The sequence below is a fragment of the Rhinatrema bivittatum genome, chromosome 7 (assembly GCF_901001135.1).
Source record: "Rhinatrema bivittatum chromosome 7, aRhiBiv1.1, whole genome shotgun sequence".
In the NCBI taxonomy this organism is placed as follows: Eukaryota; Metazoa; Chordata; class Amphibia; order Gymnophiona; family Rhinatrematidae; genus Rhinatrema; species Rhinatrema bivittatum.
The window spans coordinates 271,118,684-271,136,734 of record NC_042621.1 but is presented as its reverse complement, the minus strand read 5'-3'; positions in this window follow the sequence as shown (position 1 = coordinate 271,136,734).

Genomic DNA, 18,051 nt, shown 5'->3' with positions numbered 1-18,051 from the left:
GACATTTCCCTTTTACCGGGGCATTGCCATGTCATTCAGCTGATTTGTTAAATTTGATTTCTCATTGTCGCTGGAGGGCTCCTTGTATGATCTTGAAATCAAATTACGATCGGAAAATGTGTCACATTCTTGCCAGGTCCTTTCACCCTTTTAACTCAGCTATTAATATGTTGGGAAGAGCCGTTTTACTACAAGTACTCTAGAACTATTACTTTTTCATTTAATTATATCCTCCAAAGCTTTGCCAACTCTTATGAAGTTGTGTCAGTATCAATATATTTTTTTTTCAGCGAGATTTTAAAGGACACCATTTTTTTTAACTTATGCACTTACAAAGGTGTTTTATGTATATTCATTTTATAACGTGCTCGTGTAATTTATGTGAAAAAAAAAATAAAGCTGTCCGGTATCGGACGCACCATCCAACGCTCTGCTCTGTAGTTATGAACTGATTTCCCGAGACAGTATTGCAGTAGATATTCCATGATAAAATTAAAAAAGTATTAAGGAGTTTATATGATTAATTGGTCCTGTAAGGCCAATCGAATCCCTATCGAAATATCGAGCTACAGACTATGCAAGGGTGACTTTTATATACATGAAATCCTGTGGGTTTTGAAGGGAATCATTAGGGGGGGGGGGGGGGGGAAGAAATAGGCCTGCACTTATATTTGTAATGTTGGTTAATACCTTCATCTGTTTCTCCATTAACTGTTGTAATTAAATGCTATCGCTAGGATATCTAATAACTCTTGCAAATGTATTTCAATGGAAACACGAGAAGGCTCATCATCTCTAACCCTTCCGAGTCCATCACTACCTGCATCTTTGGCTCTGAAGATCTACCCTGCAGGGTGTGTAACTTTAGCCACCGACATCCACATTGCTGATGGGGTTGGTTTTTTGTTTTTTTTTCCCTCTTTTTGAATGTGAAAAAAAATGTAAATAAAATTTGAATTTTTGTATAACTACAGTTTCCATAATGACTGTTATTCTTAAATGACTGAAAGAAAAGCAGGTTTGGCATCCTACAGGCAGCATCCTGGCTTTTATTTTAACTCCTGTTTCTTTATTCTGCCTGCGGAGGACAGCGTGAAGATCTACGAGTACCAGTCGTCCAGATTTCAGATGTAAAAGCTAATTCATTTAAGAAGAAGAAATGCAATAACTTCATTTAGGTTATGGGATGCCGGCAGGTGATTTTATTACAATTCTGTACTTAGTTTTATTGGTCTATCTGAGAAAAAGAAAAGGTTTTCAGAAAATACAATTTATTAAGAACTCAAATGTAGACTAACTAAACCAACCTTTTTAATAACTCCGGATTTACTGGTTTGTGTGTTTGCTTTTCTGGCAAACAGTAATATTTCTGTATGACAGGGATATGAATAACATTTGTTTTAACTGCAGAAAAATGTATGTAATGAGTTAATATAAAGGGAGTCTGTCTTCATTTACAGGGTTCTTCACCTGATATAAAATCAGTTTAAAATGGAGAAAGTGTTTCTTGACTTCACAAAGATTTGAAGTTATTAACTTTATTAACTGTATCCAAACATTGTATATATATTCACTCGCCTGACGCAAAAAATGGGAGAGAATTAAATCAGATGAAATGTGAGATATTATTTTCTCTGTGTTTCATAAACTATTTATCCCAAACATATCAAGGTGCAATTGTTGCCTTCCGATTCCAGATGTTCCTTCTACATTTTTAAACCAAAAATTGCAATATAACATGCATGCTATGCCTCCAGTTATAGAAAAAGCAAGAACAGCAAAGTCAAAAGCCAAATACAATGTCAACGGAATTTCAAGTTGTATTTTTTTTTCTGCATTTGACAAGCAGATGTGATAAAATTCTAAAGGAACTATAAATTGGGTTGGAGTCGCTAACATTAGGTTATTCTACGTTCATTGTTCTCTAGGTTTTAACACTGGATTACATATTTATGCAGAAAAAGACAAGCTTTGTTCTTATTAATTGCTATGCCACGCATTTATCTTTTAACATGAGAAATGTTAGCCATTCAGGATTATACGATGCCTAATATCTCTTACACATAGTAATGAAAAAAAAACATGCCATTTAGCAATTGTCAGAATTTAGTGAAATATAGTTTTATTTCTGACAAGAAGCCTCAAACCCCAGTCCTGATTTCTCCCTCGTGCCTATGGGTCTGGTCTATTCATCAAGGTCTTTTCCCGTGAGCACAGAATGGGAGAAAAATCTTTAAAGAATCAGGCCCCTGGTGTGTGCAGTGTATCCTCTGATGGCCACAAGAAAGGTTTCTACTGTTTTAAGTTGACTGAAAAGTAACCCAGTTAAAGACTTGAACAAACCTGTTCTTTTCTCAGCAAAGAATGCATCAGCGTTGAGCTCATTATAGCTTTACCTTGTACTGTGAATAATTACAAAATAACGCTACCCACACATACAAGTTACAAATTCACTCAGTAAGTCACTGACTCATCCATCAAAAGTAACTTCTGAAGAGTTTGATTTTTCCTTAGCATTGGAATGTCATACAAACACCTTCAAACAGCTTTCAAAACTGTTTCTTTACAGTTTTTTTATTAAATATTTTCTCACTTTTTTTTTTTTGTAAGAATTTGTCTATAATCGAATTGTGTGGAGAGAATGGGATGTGCTTTACAAACCACTGACAACCCTGTAAAGAAAACATGTTTGCATATCTTCACTAAAATCATTCTAAAGGTGTAAATAGCTACTATTTAAAATGAGGTAGCCCTAAACTTTCCAATGTGTTTATTTCTCTGTCTATGTAAATTGCTGAGGCACTAAGTTTTGAACGTTATCGGCCTCACTTAATAAAATAGCATGTGTGGCAAAAAGGGTGCATTTTCTGCATTAAAAACCTACCACAATTTACAGAGGACCTATCTAAAAAGACATGAATAAAAAATGCATGCTGAACTTCAGCAAATATTTTCTGTGCTCATTCGCTATCTAAAATTATCTCTTGATGCTATAAGCTAATGGTGCTAATGCATAAGAAATTTAGAAAGTAATTTGTGTGCATAGACATGATTTAGCACATAAAACATGCTTTCTGCATAGAAAACAGTTTCATGCATAAGTTAAATTGTATGTGCAGAAAATATGATTTGTGCATATTAACCTTGTTTTCTATACATAAAATATAATTTAAGTACACAAACAATATTTTCTGTGCAGAAAACATTTCGCATGTGTAAAAATCACATTTTATGCATGGAAAAATGATTAATGTGCACAAACCATGTTTTCTGTGCTTCAATCCTGAGTTCAGGACCCCCCACTCCATTAACTCCATTTTCAGCCCCCATAAACTAAAATTGGTCCCAGGAACTTGACAAGGAGTTAAATTTTGAGCATAAAGAAAACACCTTGAGGGTTAAGTCCACCCCTCTCTCTGAATTTGGGGGTAATAAGCTAATGCAGGTGCAGACAACTCTGGTCCTCCAGTGCCACAAACTGGCACCAGGTCTGGTGTTCAGGATATCCAAAATATATGCGCCTGGGATATATTTCCACGCACTGCTTCCATTGTATGTAAGTATAGCTCAGGAGTATTCGTTGTGAACATGCTGAAAATCAGACCTGTTTGAGGCATTCCAGGACTGCAGTTGTTGTCTACCCCTGACCTAATGCCTTCATTAGCCTTGGATTTCCATGGAAAGGCATCAACCAATCTGTGCAATTTTTTTCTGCACAATTTTTGTGCACATAAATTCTTGCTGAATCTGGAGTAAAGGCTGTGCATAACTGCCGGTTAAACTGTTTGCTCTTCTGTACTATGCAGCATCTTATGACATTGGACCCCGAATCAGAAGGTGGGCTCAGGCATTCTTCTATCCCAGACTTTTATCAAAGAGTTAGTGCCAGCATTACAGCCACAGTGCTTGTACTAATGGATTGATGCTATTTAGAAGCCTGGATTCAGACAAGCAGCCTAGGAAATAAAGCAAGCCTTCCCAAATTGTGGGTTGAGTCTCTAAATGCGGGTCACAGGGTTTTCATCTGTGATCACAAATGCTTCAAAGGGCAGCGCTCTTCAGGCAACAGCGTGGAAGTCAGTATGGGACCTGTTAGCCAGCACATGTTCACAGGCCCCTGCAGTGGCTTTGCCCTTGCATGAGTTTCTGTGACAACAAGAAGTCCTGCATGAGGAGGAGGGATTGGGGCTGCGTCAGGGCCTGCGAGCTTGCACTGGTGCAGAGGCTCTGCTCTGACTTCCATCACTAATGCTGCTGCCACTTGCAGATCACTGCTGGGCTTTGGACTAGAGGGGAAGGGTAGGCTGAGTGTGCACAGGATAGTGAGGTGGCCACTGTTCTCTCTTCACCCCACACACTGAACCTTCCAGGAGAAAATGGCTGCCCTCTCTTTCCACCAGTTGTTATCCAACATTGGCCAAAGGAAAATGTTGCTGCTGACCTTGCCGAGGGGGATGTTTGGCAGAGGGGCTGTTTGAAGGTAGGGATCAGATGCAGGATGGGTATGAGAGCTGGATCATCTGAAGAGGGATTGGCTGTAGAGGGTGGGGGGGGGGGGGCAATGACAGAAGATATACTGGAGAGGATGTACGAGAGGCGCTGGGTGGTGAGGTGGATCAACTAGAGGGAGTGAGAGAAGGCTTGGAGGAAAGGAGATGAGAGAGTTGATGGGGTGATAGGGAAGGGCTGACAGGGTCAATTGTGGGTTATAAAAATGGTTTGGAAGTGAGAGGATCAACTGGGAGGATGCAGAAAGGGCTGGAGGGGGGTGAGAGAGAAGCGATGGGCTGAGAAGGTGAGAGGAGCTGGGGGATGTGAGAGGGGATCAGCTGGAGGGGAGGAGAGGTCCTCTGGAAGGGATGGAGGTTGAGAGCAAGAACTGACTGCAGAGGGTGGAGGTTGAGAGAGGGGATCAGCTGGCATGCGGGAACGTTGGTAATGGAGGGGGACCACAGCCTTGCCCCTCCTCTGGGGACTACTGAATTTTCAAGTGCTAAAGTGGGGTCACATTGGCTAAAAGTTTGGGAAGCTCTGAAAGAAGGACTTTTGTTGAAGAGGTCACTGACAGTGACGTGAGTTCCTTACCGGCACATTTTGATTTTAGCCTTAATATCAAGGTACGCCATGCAGGCAGGCATCTTAAGTATATTTAGAAAATAAATTGTGCCTGTTTAATCCTTCTTTGCATTACAAATTTACACTGCTGAATGAATAGCAGGGGCACATTTTGCCCTACAAAACCACCCACTTAGGATAGCTCTGTCAGCTTTCTTAGAAATTGATAGGAAAAATATTCCCATTGATCACTAATCTGCTCAGTTGAGGCTGATGCTGGCGCTATTGGACCCTGCTCCTTTTAATTAGTGCCTTAGTAGTGCCACATGTAATTAATTTGCATCTGGTCTCTAAATAACCATGTTGATATATTTTAGCATTGAGGCACAGTGTAATACAGCGGTTTCCCATGGCACATGTGTGTGCCTTAGGTTCTGATCAGGTGTTGCATGGACAAGGTGCTCAGATTCAGACCTACGCCTGCCCTCTTCTCTCAGCATCCTGTGGCAACAAGAGATACCAGCGAAACATGCAGCGTCTTTGTTCCAGCTACGCACGAGCCCTGGAGTGTGGTAATTAGGGGTGTGAATCGTGTGATCGATCGTCTTAACGATCGATTTTGGCTGGGGGGGGGAGGGAAATCAGATCGTCGTGTTGTTGTTTTTTTAAAAAATCGTTAAAAATCATAAATCGGGGGAGGGCGGGAAAACCGGCACACCAAAAAACCCCTAAAACCCACCCCAAACCTTTAAAACAAATCCCCCACCCTCCCGAACCCCCCCAAAATGTTTTAAATTACCTGGGATCCAGTGGGGAGGTCCCGGCGCGATACCCCTCTCTCTGGCCACGGCTGCGTTAAGAGAAATGGCGCCGGTGGCCCTTTGCCCTTATCATGTGACAGGGCGAAGGTAGCACCGGCGCCATTTTGGTTCCTGGCTCCCGACGTCACGCGTGCAGGAGATCACTTCCGGACCCCCGCTGGACCCCCAGGGACTTTTGGCCAGCTTGGGGGGGGGGTCCAGCAGGGGTCTGGAAGTGATCTCCTGCACGCGTGACGTCGGGAGCCAGGAACCAAAATGGCGCCGGCGCTACCTTTGCCCTGTCACATGATAAGGGCAAAGGGCCACCGGCGCCATTTCTCTTAATGCAGCCGTGGCCAGAGAGCTGGAGATCGCGCCGGGACACCCCCCCCCCCCCCCCCACTGGACCCCAGGTAATTTAAAACATTTTGGGGGGGTTCGGGAGGGTGGGGGATTTGTTTTAAAGGTTCGGGGTGGGTTTTAGGGTTTTTTTTGGTGTGCCGGTTTTCCCGCGCCCTATTTAACGATACAATACAAATGCCCCTGACGATAAATCGGGGGAGACTTCATAGTGCTTTCAGAGCTTTTCTTTCCACCATATGAGTCCTCTCCATGCCCACACTGTTTATTTATTTAGTTATTTATTTATTGTTTTTATATACCGACATTTGATCTGAGATATCACACCGGTTTACATTCAGGTATTGTAGGTATTTCTCTATCCCCAGAGGGCTTACAATCTAAGTTTTGTACCTGAGGCAATGGAGGGTAAAGTGACTTGCCCAAGGTCACAAGGAGCGACAGTGGGACTCTAACCATGGGGGTTGGTGAGTCACACATTAACATAGGTATGCCTTGGGTTTGACAAGATTGGGAAGCACGGCACCCAGCCCTCATTTTGTAAATGAGCTCCTGAGGGGTTGATTTATAGAAGGTGGGCTGGTGCACAAATTATGCTTGGCCTGTACAAATTAATGGGAATTTTTTTCATTGATAAATCTGGCGCAAGTTGTGCACCATTTAATTGGTGGAAACTATTAAGAAATCAGCTCCCTGAATACTGGAAACAGTCACAGAGGCTGGGTAAATGGTCCTGTGCTAGTGTGCTGAGTGGTTGTGTTAAGATCGAGTAGAATGTGTTTGACAAAGAGCATAAAATGAGGTTACATAGAAGCCAGTGTGCTAAGGTGTGCTAGATTTTGTGTAACTACATATGCAAATTTTCACATTTAACACGTGTAGCTTTGGGCTATGCAAATAAGCCTGTAATAAAAACGCCATATGTAATTTTTCTATGGACTTGTTTCTGAAAGTTTAACTATACTGCCCCAAGGTGTGATTAAAACTTTGTGAAATTGCATCTGCAAAGTATTTATTGTGTGCAGTTTAAGTATCTGTTCATAGTTTAATGAGCTACGTTTCATAATTTTACATCACACAGTTGCTCATTTGCTTGAATTTGTACGTTTAAACTTGCAAATGACAAATTATGCATGATAGAAAGCACTCTTTCTGCAAGAATGAAAAACTACACTCATTAAAAGTGCTTTTGCATTTTAACTAGTTAATCTGTGCTAACTGAGTATGTGAAATCCAGCACATCTTAGTACATTGGCCTCATAGGGAAGTATGAAAAACTTGTGCACGATTGCATGATGAAACATGCATTCTTCTAAAAATCTTTGCATTTTAAGCAATAATCAGCAACAAATTGTTATATTGTTGACTTAGTTCAATAATTAAGGTGTTCATTTCTAACTGCCTGATTTGATGTAAAGTCCATGGGTATTTTGGCCAATTTTGAATGTGAAAGTATGCAACTATGTTAACTTTGAAAATTATCCCAGGAAAACTATCAGCACACATTTACAACTGCAAATTTGTGCAGGAGAAAAAAAATAGGTGCATACTTTTGAAAATGCAAAAGTTAAGTGCCATAAGTGTGAGCTCTTCCCCAGCACTGGCCCCAGAACGTCTCTTCTGGGAGTGGGTAAAGTTATGTGTAGAGTCCTGCTATGTGCATAAGTTTACCCACACACAGGGAGGGCAGTTTAAAAAAAAAGAAGGCCTTATCTGAAGATAAAGCACTGCTTTCTCCACAGAAATGGCTTTGAAAAAAATAACCCTCTAAATTGTGACTGAACACATAACAGAAACCATAGTTTTTTTTTCTTTATTACATTTAAGTCATATTTACAAAAAAATGTGAAATAAAACAAGAAAAAGGAAAAAATTGCAAATTGTAAAATATTAAATAACCACATCTGGAAAAGTTCACATCAAAGAAAATTATTCAGACAGTACAGGTCTTATCCCAAAATCTTCAGGTACCTTGTCTAAAACTAAAGTCTCCACATGAAGAGGGTGAATAGACACAAACTTATTTTTCTGATATGTGACAATGCACTTGCAAGGAAATTTGAGATAAAACAAAGCTCCCAATGACAAAACCTGAGGTTTTAACGGAAGAAACTGCATCGTCTTTAACTGGGTTTCCCTAGAAACCTCTGGGAATACCCATACTCTCTGACCACAAAATAAAAGCATCTTTAGATTTGAAATTCTGCCTGAAGAAAATCTCCTTATCAGCAGTCAATGTGAAAGATACCACAAAAGTGGATCTAATGGAGATATTATCGTCAGAGGTCTGCAAAAACAAGGAGAGATCAGGCAACGAGCAGAATATAGAACCTCTATTTCCCCCTCCTCTGATGCAGGAATTTTCTTTTCATCAGGTATATAATAACAATTAGATATAAAACATTTTTTATCTGACTTGAATTGTAATACATCAACCACATATTTCTTAAAGTATTCTTCACCTGAAATCAGACACGACCATGGAAAATTTAACAAACCAAAATTATTCTTTCTAAGCTTGTTTTCTAAAGATTCACAATTTGCATATGTAAATATCTTATCTTTAATCCTTGCATTAGAAACTGAATGCAAGTTGACAATAGAGGTGGAGTGATTAACTACTTTAGATTCTATTAGTGAGAGCCTGACATCCAACTTCTTGCAGTTTGTAGGTAGTGTCCTGAGAAAACGGACATAAATAAGAAACCAAATTAGGCCGCATAGTCAATACCAACAACTACTTTCCAAATATCTTTAAGGAAAACTTCCCCAGATACAGACGTATTATTAGTCCCATTAATTTCTCCTCCAGCCATTACTGAAACTTGGGTAGGAAGTGGAACTGGGGTGATATTTTTCCCATCACTGAACTGTCCTGAACATAACTCCAGCAGCCAGACAGTCAGAGCCTTCCAGTTGTGAAGAGGGAACTTTACTATAAGCCTGAATGAGGATATCCCCATGGCTTAATCTAGTTTGGGTAACTGGATTGGGGGGGAGGGGGGGGGGAGAGATCTGACTTCAGGACTCAACGCGAGACCCCTCCAGTTTGGTACTCACATTCTGGTGCAGTGTTGAACTGGAGAAGTTGCTTGGCGATCCATTGGCCCACTTGTAGGAGTAGAAGTCGAAACCTGAGAAGAAAAAGGAGCCTTCCTCTTCCTCTTTTTCCCCATCCTTTGCCAGCCTTAAATCAAAAAACTGGGATTAGGGGTGCTCCCCTTTTGCATGCCAATGGTGGCTTGCCACAGGATGCCTTCTTTTATAGGCCCCTGACGCAGTGATGATGTCGGCGTCGGGCGGCCTGGATGTCCCGGGAAGCATTTCTCTCCTCAGGGGGGGAGTCTAATAAGCGCCAGGTCAGGAGAGGCGACTCCCAGAAACAATAATTTAAATTTAATACATCAGGTGAATGGGTGTAAGTGTCTGTACTGTCTAGATCTGGGGGCACATGCACCGCTCTCTGGGTATATATGAAGAGCTTCATATATTTTTTTTTTTCCGAATATGTTTAAATTGTCTTTGTGACCTTAGTCCTTGTACATGAATGCCTTTTCATTTTTAGCACTTGGAAATGAAATTACTAGAAATGCAGTTTGTTTATCTGAGCCATAAATAACATTGTGTGACCATATATTGCACATTTATTATTTATGAGGTCTGAACACATTCTTATTGTATCCTTCCATCTGTTATTAGCAATGTTACCGTATGATAGGGTAGCTCATTTCTATCTGAAGGTTCAAAGGCAAAATTTGTCTTTTAGCCCTAAAATTGTAGGCTAACAATTTTTTTTGGAAATCCATTTAACCCCTAAACAAACTAAACAAAAGATTATTATGGCTGTTCGTACCCTTAGAGTTAAATGTGCCTTATTTATTTATAGTATTTAATTTCTTTGTAGGCTGCTGATCCCATGTTCTAAGTGGTTTACAAATAAAAAACATTCATAAAAATAACAGCTATATATTTTTGAAACCGCTAGTACTAATGTTTATTAAAGTGCTATTAGTAACCAACAGAAATAAAGGAAATGAATGTAAATGTACAGAAAGGAACATAAGTCAAAGGAGCCTACTTTTTCACCCATAGACTGTGTTACTGTTCATCACTGTGTATTAGATGTCAATGTTTGCAATCTTTTATCATTAAAAAAAAACAACACACTATAATTATTTTGTTTTAATCAATTACTGGTTCATATTTAGCATGTCATCTTCCTCCTACCAATGGCCATTTCCACTCATTTAATTGTTACCTAGAAAATGGTATAAATTGCTTCTGCTCCACCAGATGTATTTCGGGGGACATAAAGAATGAATGGAACTTGAAATAATGAATTTCAGTCAGTCCTCTATCTCCTCATGTATGGCTTTCTTTTGAGAGGGCTTTCTTTTGAGAGGCCCTAGTAGCCTACATCCCTCAACCTGTTTGATAACCCCACACTGCTCCTGAGATCTGAGAGGTGCTCTAAGTGTTGGTAGAAAATACATGAATTCCTCTTTTCATTTAAATTTAGCAGCTTATGGCATCGTGTTCTTCTTTCTCAAAGGTGACAGCGGGTGGGGCATGCTGAATGGATTCCCTCCACTCTTCAGATGTACATGAGGTCATTAGTGGGGGCACACATCTGAAAAGAGTGAAGGGAGTGGAAACTGAAATGAGTCCCATTATTGGGACACTCCACAATTCTCCATGGAAAATGATTTTCTCAACTCTGTAAGTATTATTATTTAATTTATTGTACTTAGAGGTAGTCATATGTGTTATCTGAGCCTAGGACATGGGGAGTAATTCATACAGATTAGGACTGAGGAGGACTGGGATGGGAATAGGAAGGTGGTGGAGGTTAGAGTCTTTCACTGTGCAAAACCTTTATTCATTTTTCCCCCTTTTCTCTTGTATTTTCTTTTGCAGCTGAAGGAATGACAAGCTTTACTGATTCTGCTACAGTTGAAAAGAAACCAACCACCCTCCTCCTCCTATTGCCAGGAGACACACTGGAGCCTGTGCCCATTCCCCAGCTGTGAGCACATGCAGTGTCATTTGAAATTGTGACTATGTATACATTGATGTCACCTCTAAGAAAAGAATTTACAGCTCTGCACAAAGGTCAGCTGAGAGCGTAAGTGTAGTTGACTAATATTGTTCTGTCTGTGGTAAGCGTGTCATCGCTTTCCTGCAATGGGAAAGATAAATAAGCAGGGAAGAACTGTAGGATGTCCTAAAATATACCCCTTCCACCCCTAAAATGGTTCATTTGCATGAATACAGTTATTTTTGAATTGCATTACTTGTTATCAGCATTAGTTTGCCGATGCATCATACAACTGCCGATATGTATGCCATTTGAGTGGAAAGTTTATGGATGATGCTGAAGTATGAAATTGATGAATATAATTCAGAAAAGGATTCTATGATAGGGATAATGTGCCAATGGAAGTGTGAAGGTGCTATTTTAGGTAGGTAAGTTGAAGGGAAGAGACAGAAATGTAGGGAAATATAGTGGAAGAATGGAATAGCCTATGGAGAGAGAGAAAAGGGAATCAGCAGAGGTTTGTTCAGCATAAAGAGAAAAGTATGTGATAGGATGGTTAGTATGGGAAAGGAGGAAGCTTAGGTGAGACACTATGGGAGGACTAGAGAGGGCAAGTAAAGAAAGCAGGTATGTGTGGGGCCACTGAAAGTTAGAATAGATATAGTAAGAGGAAAGGGTCCACCACTAATGGAAGAGAGTATGTAAGAGATAAATATGAATTAAAGGATGGGAGATGTATTTATGGATAAGGTGTATATGCATTAACCTAAGAAGAACCAGGGATTAGTCATGAGACCTTTATGTATTTTAAAATGCCTGAAGATGCTTAAAACAAGTATACCAATCTATGCTGAAAATGATATGATAACATTATTTGAGGAGACCAAGTTGCCATGGGTCTGCAGGAGGTAATCCATTAATCTCTGAAAAGTTGTAGGTGTCCCATGCAACCAAAAGGGGAGGAACATGAACTGATACTACCCCCCAGGAATATAAGAGGCCATTTTATCCTTTGATATGGATACTAAGGGTACCTGCCAGTATCATTTTGTTAGGACTAATTTGTACATATATTTTTAAGCATCTAACCATTTAATTAGCTCATCTATCCATGAAATTGGAAATACGTTGAGGCTTTATTTAATTTTTTTTAAATCTATATAGAATCATATGATTTTGGCACCAGCACAATAAGGGAAGACCATTTGCTATTTAAGTCTTCAATTATTCTAGCTGTAGTATTTTATGCATTTCTTTCATGGCTTCTCATTTAGCTTCAGGAATCTTATAAAGTTTCTGTCTCACCACTACCCCATGGTCACTTATAATTCTATGCTGAGCAACTTGGATGTATCCTGGAATATAGAAAAAAAACAAAAAACATTTAGGTTTTTTCTTATGAGGGCTTCCACCTCTTACTGCTCTTTTGGTCGTATCATCATCATTATCTTCATCATTTCTTATTTATTTCATTCTTTTACAATAAGAGAGATCAAAGCATATTACAGCATGTTACAACAGAAGATATATAATGCATATCTATAAAAATCTTACTATGTATACCTAGAGTCAAGCAGGCATATAGTTCAAAAGAAATGGGGTCATAATGATGCAGCCTCACTCAGTAGCCTTTGGCTTCAAGTTTTGACCTTTAAGATATTGAAAGTCTTGCCCACTAATGCTGCAATAGACATCTGACATGCCTCATTTGTGGTGTCACTCGATAATATCACCCCTATTGTCACTAAGCCAGTTAGGCAGAGTCCAAATGTGCTCTGGTTTAATGTTCAACTGAGGGATAAGAAGCACAAGTTAGTGCTGGATGATGTTGGCATAAAACAAATCTGAAGCTGATGTTATCAGTTATTCCACTTATCTCAGTGAATATCAACACCTACTAAAAAGTGCTAAAAAGAGATAATTTTCAATCAGAATTCAAGACTCACCCAAAAAGTTGTTTAACATCATGTGACAGCTAACTTGGTCTCCTATACACTATGATGGTGATTTTTCACCTACTTGATGTGTTATGTTTACTGAGCATTTTTCTAACAAGCTTTAGGCAATTTGTTCCTTCTTTCCAGCTGATGTGAGTAATTCCCAGGTGTCCTGTTGGGTCATAAATGGAACCGTTTCACAGAGGTGTCTAGCACCAAGATAGTGGAGCTTATTTCAATTATGAACAGTTCAACATGTAATTATTTATTTGCTTTCTTTATCACTTATATTCTGCAAAATCCAGTTTCATGATCAATATGGATCACAATAGTACCTCCATAATTATTAAAAACATCACAATACAAAATAAAGTTGGCCTGCATCCCTTCATGGAAAGATCTGATGATGGGAACAAACTTCTCTGGGCAGCCAAGCTTATGGAGGATTTTCCATATGTTATGGCAGTTGCTTGCATCAAAGACATAAAATTGCCTCAAACATGCATATTAGATCTTTGTTCAGTGATTATGCTGGAGGTTCTATGGAAAATTTTATCCAGGATAGTGAGCCTGTCTTTCTCTGAAGGTAATTTCCAGATTCAACTGAAATGAGCTAGTGTCAGACCTGTTCTGAAGAAATCTTGATACATATTATCTTTTAACTACACGGAAGTTGCTATACTATAACATCTAAATTAATTTTTGAATGATCAGGTGGTACTTGACCAATTTCAGTTTGATGTTTGTGCTGGTTACATCATAGAGACCTCATTGGTTTCCAGTCTTCAGATGGGTTTTGATGATGTTCAGAAGTTTCTCTTTGTCTTTTTGGACATTTCTTTGGCCTTTTACACTTTAAATCATGATATTGTTTAAATTTGAGGAATTGGGAATCCGTCATAAATTACTATTCTGATTTCAGTCTTATTTAGAGTGTCACATTCAACATGTCTGGTATCCATTAAAAACAGGTATTCCACAGGACTCTACCCTATCAGCCTCTCTTTTCAATATGTATATGCGTCCTATTTGCAGGGATCTGACTGATCATAATCTTGATTACAAGCTAGACACTGATGACCTACAGTTCTCCCTGCACTATTGATAAGACCTTGCAGCGTGTCACTTAAGCAATAGCTGCTGAAAGGTACTTGCCAGAAACAAGCTGGCATTGAATGTGAAAAAACCCCCAGAGATTATGTATTTGGCTCCATTTCTAAGTGATGTTGTCCTTGTCCACATGATCTTGTCACAGCATCCACATTTTAAAAAGTGGCTCAAAGCATTTTATAAGTTAAGAATCTTGTTTAACCTGCAGCCTTTGCTGCAGCCGAGCCACTTTTGATTGGTAGTCTAGGAATTAGTGCTGGTCACAGACCTGGATTACTACAACGCAGTGTATTTGGGTCTTCCTATCACCATACTAAGATCCTTGCAGGTGACTTAGAATATAGCTGCTTATCTGATAGCAGGTGTTCTGTGTTGGGAACGTATAACCCCTGTGTTGAAGTCACTAGACTGGCTCTCGATCATCCAGTGTGACAAGTTTAAGGTTTTGCTAATGGTTATTAAGGCTCTGCATGTGCATGATGAGATACCTCTTACCTTGGCCATAAAGATCTATGTCCTCACGCCCCAGCTTCACTCACAGAGATGGAATTTATTGTAGGTTTTTTTGTTTCAACATCTTAGATTATATGAAACCAAAGAGTGAGTTATTGGCCTAACACTTTGGAACTTCTTGATTGAAGGATTAATGGCTGAAGCTTGCATAAAAAACTTTTATGAAGAGTTACAAGTTTTTTGTATGAGCAGGCATAAAGAGATTGATGGTCTTACATTTGACTTGGTCATCTTGTACTTTTAATAAGCTAGTTGACTACAGTTGAATTTATTTTACCTTTTGGCACATAGTTAGCTGTATTGAAATGTTAGCATTTTTAATTTGTTTATTGTTTTGATATATGTAGTTAATGATTGTAACCCAACTAGGATTATAGATAGTTGGGATGGAAGTATTTTAAATAAATTGTTAAGTATTGACCCCCATCCCTGGGTTTACCTCAGAATGTATACAACAAACAAAATGAGTCCAATTCAGGGAAGAAAAACTACTACTACTACTTAACATTTTAGAGCGCTACATGACATATGCAGCGCTGTAAGAAAGAAGTTCATGAATGTTAAAACAAATTATATCCATCCTATTTAAGTGTTTATATATTGCAACCTTAGACTATTAAATAAAGGACCTTCATAGGACTCTACAATGGTGACTCATGGTCAACATGCAAGTGGAAAATGTTCATTTTGTTAACAAACCATTATAGGTACTGTTTAACAACATCCGCTTAGTGATGCAAAGTCATCTGATTGCTCCTCTTCAAGTGTAATATACATATTATAATGTGTCCTTGCAATAAAATATATATAGATAGAATAAAACGACCAGTGAAATTTAGTGTTACAAAGCATCAATGTTGTTTTCACACTTGGAAACTGTAGGCTCCAATGGTATCGCATTGTGCTGAGTTCAATCATCCTTTCCAGGCTTTAAAATGGACTATTTTGGAACAAGTCTTCCTGTTATTTAGCTCACTAGAATTTGTGAGAACAGTGTTGGATTTTTCATCTTTTAAATGTACAACCAGTAGTATTAAATGAGGGAATAGAGTAAAGAAATAGCAATTTGTGATCGGTAGTTGTATTACACTATAGTATGTGCACTCTAGCACAGAAAACCGAATGAGTAGGGATACACATGTGTTTGAAACAAAAATGGAAAATGGAGTGAATGAACTCCTTTTTCATTTCATATCAAACAAAACAAATTTGGCCCCCAAGCCCCAGAAATTTTAGTTTTTATTTGTTTTTGGCACATAATTTGCAATACTTTGCAAAAAACTAATGTGAACAAAAAAAACAAACAAACAAAAAAAAGTAAAAAACTTTCAAAGAACAAAAAAAAATTACATGAAAAATAAAAACAGAAATTAAATATTTGGCCATGTACATCCCTAGTGATGAGTAAGTGCTACATGTGTTTGATCGGCTGCATACATTTTTGAAAAGTGCAGTGTGTTTCTTTTGTAGAAAGAACTGATGGAGGAGTATGGTGCAAAAAGATGCCCCAGCTGTTTTGTGAAGTTATTTCCTTGATGCATTGATAAACAAAACATGGTTCTGTGTTGGACCAAGTTATTAAGGACAATATATATCAGTATAAGCTGTTTTTTTATTGTGCAAAAATATAAAACAAAAGATGTAGTGAAAATGATTGGGACCTATAATTAGAGCTAAAAACCATGAGCAGCAAAGCATGTACTAACATGCAGAAAGGTTCATGCCTATGAAGGACCTTTATTTAATAGCCTAAGGCTACAATATGTAAACATTTTAAATAGGAGGGATTGAATTTGTTTTGACATTTACCTCAGAATGAACATGTTCAAAATAACATTTCACGGTTATATCTTCATACTAGGGCCATTTAAAAATCACTTTGGAATCTATCTAAATCTTCCCAGTTCAGCTTCTAGGCACCTCTGCCTAGCTGTGATACCAAGAGTTCTGGAGCGGAATTGAAACATAGAAACATGGCAATGTGATGGCCTAAAAAGATGATATCTAGTCTGCCCATCCACACAACTAATTCAGCCTTACAATCCCTCCCAATACCTCAGAGATATCCCCTGTATTTAACCTATGCTTCCTTGAATTCAGAAACTGTTATGGTCTCCATCACCTCCATGGACAGGCCTGGCATAACCAGGTGTGCATACTGTACATTTGTATCACACCTGGGGGGGGGGGGGCGGGCTGGTGGCAGCATGAGAGGCTGCAGGGCCACCGGCAGAGTTCAACCCACCGGTGGCCTTCAGCCACTGGCAGCCTGTGGCCTCTTTCTTGCCTCACCGCCTGCGGGTATCGCTGAATGGCCAAACATCTGCCTTTGTCAGTTTTTATTTCTAATGGAGAGAAGAGTGCCGGAGACATGTCACCGCATCTGAGGGCCCGGCCGGAGTGGTGAGGGCAGTGGTTTGCGGGGTTAGCCCGTGGACCGCCGAATGCAACAGTACCCTCCTCTTAAGCCCCCTCCCTGAGGCTCTGGGCTTCCTTGGATGTCATTGATGGAAGTCTTTCAAAAGGTTGCGGTCCAAGATGTTGCAAGCTAGCTCCCAAGAGTTTTCTTCCAGACCGTAGCTCTTCCATGAAATAAGGTATTCAATTCTCTTGACCCTATGACGGGAATCTAAAACTTCTTCAACTTCATATACTGTAGGGATGTGAATCGTTTTAGGACGATTAAAATTATCGTCCGATAATTTTAATATCGTCTTAAACCGTTATGGAACACAATACAATAGAGATTCTAACGATTTATCGCCGGAACCCTCGCTGAACGACCTCCTGCAGTCGATCTCCTGCCGGCGCCATTTTCCGTACGAAAACGATTCGCGGCGGGAAATCGCTCCCTGACCCCCGCTGGACCTCCAGGAACTTTTGGCCAGCTTGTGGGGGGCCTCCTGACCCCCACGAGACTTGCCAAAAGTCCAGCGGGGGTCCGGAAGGACCTCCTGCCGTCCAATCGTGTTCGTCTATGGCCGCCGCCATTTTTCGGCGCCATTTTGGAAAATGGCGCCGGCTGAAGACAACAAGATTCAGGAGCAGGAGCCCGTTCCAGACCGCTGCCGTTCCGGACCGCCGCTGGACCCGCAGGTTATTTAAGTCATTTGGGGGGGGTTCGGGAGGGTGGGGGATTTAATTTAAAGGGTCGGGGGTGGGTTTTAGGGGGTTTTAATGTGCCGGTTTTGCGATTTTTCGATTTTTCACGATTTTTCACGATTTTTCACGATTTTTC